The 4,302-nt window shown below is 40.0% G+C and overlaps 1 pseudogene; it reads right to left on the bottom strand.

The window, feature by feature from the left end:
- Nucleotides 1-3,304: 3,304 nt before the first annotated feature.
- Nucleotides 3,305-3,831, bottom strand: LOC119065528 (ferritin light chain-like; annotated as a pseudogene).
- Nucleotides 3,832-4,302: the final 471 nt, after the last annotated feature.

Here is a 4,302-nt window from a genome sequence, read left to right as displayed (position 1 = left end):
GTATCTTATTTACTGCCTTTTACCATAGTCTCACATAGACTTTTGTACACTGTCTATGCTTGAGTAACGCTTGTAGAGTTAAATTTAAAAGTGATATATCTGGCAAGAGACCAAGAGAAAAAGACTTGGGTTTGACAGAAATAAGTGAATAGTGACTTTCAAGGGAGCAGTTTCAGGACAGTGATAGTGACTATTCTGAAGTTCTGGTTCACAGGTTTTAGAAATCACAGAGTTGTGGTTACTGCTTTAAATCATCTCACTGAGATCTTTCTACTTAAGCATAAAAATATTTATGTCTGTTTTGGAAATGCAGCAATTAAAAATACTAATAGGTTTCAAATTTCTCTTAAAATCTTAGAAATAGAGAACATAAAGTTTTTGATATGTTATGAGAAATTAAGTAAAGATATTTGCAAATGAACATTAATGAATAATTGTGGAAGAAGGGAACATGAAAGGGAACATGCTGGTTAGAATAAAGTGAGATATGGGTACAAAGATCTGTCATCTACAGGTAAGTTAAACCCAAGAATTTTCTCTACTTTTTGGTGGTTTACCCTGAGATAATACTGTGGTCAGAGGGAACAGGGACCAGCTTTTTGGAACTCTTTTAGTTTCTCCATGCACACAACAGTCACCAGAGAAAGTAGTTCTCCTTCTACGAAAACTAATTCCTCCACAGATTCCTGGGCTCTACCCACTGCACCTGCTCAGGATGCACTATCGTGATGATCCTCTTCTGCACCAACAATTTCTCCACTTCCTTTGGCTGTTTTCTTGCAAATTCATACATGTTCAAATTTCTTCCACCTCTAAAATAAAAGCCCTATCATCTTGGAACTTTTGTTGTTTCCCATGTCCTCTTCTCTCCTCAGCTCCCTTTCCAGTCAGTGGAAGCAGTACTCTACACTGAATGTCTTCCCTTCTAGAGTAATTACTTGTCACTGAGAAGCAGTGAGATCTCATACAAGGTCTGTTTGAAAAAAGTCCAGCCATTGTTAATATGAGAGTGGTTTGCAGACATCAATGTAACCCGGTAGCCAAGGAGAGTGGGCGGGAATGCACATGCATGAACAATGACAACTTCACTGTAATAGTCAGTGGGGGTGGTAGACACTGTTGAGTGAACATGTGTAGTGTGTGACCATTGCATTAAAAATTGCTGAACAGGTAGAGGAATGAATCTGCATCAAATATTGCATTAAGCTTGAACATTTCTCAGCGGAATCTGTTTGATTGATTCAGGAGGTCCCAGCTATGGGCAACTGGTGATTGGCAGCTTCATTGGGAAAATGTGCCTGCTCATGATCATATCTGGTACAGAGTTTTTGGTGAAACAGCAAATTATTCAGGTGATAGCCCTGCTATAGCCCAGATTTGATGCCCCGAGACTTCTGGCTTTTCCCCTAACTAATATCACCTTTAAAAGTGAAGAGATTTCAGACCCTCAATGAGAATCAGGAAAATACAACAGTGCAGCTAAGGGCAATTTCAACAAAGGATTTTGCAGAGTGTTTTGAACAATGGAAGAGATACTGGGAGAACTGTGTAAGGTTCCAAGGTGCTTACTTTGAAGGGGAATGAGGCATCATTGTCCTATGTACAATGTTTCTTGCATTTTATATCTTCTTTAATAAGTGTCTCTATCATACTGGGTGGATACTTTCTGGACAGACCTCTTGCATTTGTGATATTTATTTGAGTGCAGTTAAGTTACTGGATTAAAAAATGTCAGGGATGTTCAGACCTCATCCTTAAGTAATGCTAATATGCTTAGGAAGTTCAATGAGATGTTTGGATATAAAATGACTTTAAAGAACAAATCCCAATTTAGGTAGCAACAAATGATAATCATATCTAAAATATGGGATTTCTAAAAAATCAAAACCTGTTAGTCTAATTTTATAGTTAGAATACGGTGACCAAATTAGACATTCAGAAATGATGCAACTGGAAATATTTATGCTTTAGGCATAATGTGGTTTAATAAAAGTATTGCTTGTTTAAAAAGACAATTGCAATTATAAAATTAAAGAACTTGAAAAGTGAAAACTCTTATAAGTTAAGTAGTGTGATGGTAGAATATACAAGGAAGTAAACAGGATTTACATTTAGCTAAGTGATAGAGTGAAGCTAAATGGAAAAGTGAAAGCTATTTGCTGGGAGAGTTTTCCAACAACAGGGTATGCTCTTTGGGCTTTGAAGAAGCATCACTGTGTATTTTTCAGAATCAGAAGTGCTGCTGCCAGGACTGAGATCTCAGGAGAGGCTCCCCAGCCAGGATATTAGAACCATGAGTAGATCTTGGAGCTCAAAATAGTAGGGCTCCAAATTTGTGGTTTTCATTATATCGCATCTTTGAGATTTGCTGAGATTTTCTGCAGGAAGCAAGATTTACCTTCCACTTTTCCATATCTGTTAGGAATTTTACCCACAATAACTTCTTTTCTTCTTCCTGCCAAAGTGGTTCAGGAAAAAGCAACCTGTTGACTTGTTTTGCTAAAATGGTTCCTGAACTGTAAGAAACTATTGTGTACAGCTGCGCAGGTTGCACATTAAACATCTCCAAGAAGGCTGAGCAACTTCATGGTCTAACTGCATAGACCATGACAGTTATGGTAGTCCTGCAGTTATGCAGCATTGTGTCCTTGCAAAAAAATAAGAGGGAGATTCAAGTGGTGGATAAGCTTCTTAGGAATAGGCTGCTGAATGTAACCTGCAAAACAAGATTCAGCTTGTAAGCTTTTAATTTATGTGTGGAGACGTTTCAAGGACCCACAAGCAGCTTGATGTAGGTGTTCCTTATTAACTCAAATAAGGAGAACCTTATAGGCAATTATCCTCATAGACTGACCTTAAATGGTTGTCAGGTGTCATGGTCTTGATCACTTATTTAGTGGTCATGTGCTATGCACCAAACGCTGTGTTAGGAACTCAGATTTCTCACTGAGGGGATGATACTGTACCAAACCTGTAACAAGTTTGATTACTTCATGGATTTGAAATATTGTAATAGAATGACCAGAAAAATATAATATTGTATTGAAATTTAAGAACTGAATGTGAAAAAGCTTAATCTCTCTCTCTATATCTATCTCTGTCTCTCTATATATCATATAAAGATATATATGATAACTAGTTTTTTTGCTGCATAAAACTTTGTTTCCATTTGTTCCAGTGCATGGGAGAAGGCTCCCAGGTAGTTAAAAAGATGCCTAGTGGTTTTAGTGAGAGGCTTATGCAAAAGCCAGGCACCAGGGGAATGCAGAGGGGCCACTCAAAAGATTCTGGGTTCCAAAGGCTCCTAGTCATGCTTGAGAGTGAGCCTTTTGAAAAGATACCCAGTCCAGCATGGGGGCCAGCAAGCCTGTGGAGGTTAGTCAGGTGGTCACCATCTGCTTGATGAGTTTCACCTCCTTATATAGAAAGCGGTTCTCCAGGAAGTCACAGAGCTGAGGGTCTGTGTGAGCAGAACCCAGGGCATGCAGACGCCAAGGGCCTGGTTCAGGTTCTCCAGGACCATGGCAGCTTCCATGGCATCCTGAGTGTTACCCCCACTCATCCTGGGAAGGATTCATTATGTCCTGGAAGAGTACCTGGTGACCATGCTGGTTTTGCAGCTTTAAGAGACAACTGATGCCTTCTCACTTCTTTTGGGCTAACTCGCAGAAGAAATGGCCCACGTCGTCCAGAGCCACATTGTCCTGGGCAAAATAGATGCTCAGAGAGAGGTAGGTGTAGGAGGCCCATCCATGGTTGATGCAGGTTGACCAGGTGGTTGATGGCAGCCTTTACTGCAGTGGAATAATTCTCATGCATTTGGGAACTCATGGTTGTTTGTCAATAAGGAGTTAAAGTAAAAAAAAATGGTGTTGGCTGTTCTTAGAAGCTGTGGATGACTGAGGAGGTTCTGAAGGTGGTGACTAGAAAAGAGAGTGGAGGGTGGTCGGAGGGTGGAAGAAGGGGCATTCCTGGGTCTTTTCTGTCCAAACACAGCTGAAGTAAGAGATAGATTTGGGGGACTGCTGAGGGCACTGAGGATAATTAGTTTCTTAAGGAGCACAATTTCTATTTATCTTTTCAACAAGTGCTAACGCAGATATTTAGTTGCAGTGTAATGCTTTCTGTTTTCAAAAGATGCCAAGTTGCTAAGTGAAGTAAAGTGGGTTTCTGTCCCTCTGGATACAGAGGGATGGCTTTGTGACCTCTGGAAGTCACTTTGGTTAAGCTCCATGGTTTAATGATTCTTTGGCTCAGGACCAAACTCACATAATGTTCAGACCATAAGCCTCCAGCATCAGT

The sequence above is a fragment of the Artibeus jamaicensis genome, unplaced genomic scaffold (assembly GCF_021234435.1).
Source record: "Artibeus jamaicensis isolate MK-2021 breed Jamaican fruit bat unplaced genomic scaffold, CSHL_Jam_final contig_548, whole genome shotgun sequence".
Taxonomy (NCBI): domain Eukaryota; kingdom Metazoa; phylum Chordata; class Mammalia; order Chiroptera; family Phyllostomidae; genus Artibeus; species Artibeus jamaicensis.
Note: the sequence above shows the minus strand (reverse complement) of the source record. Positions and strands in the feature narration are given on the sequence as shown.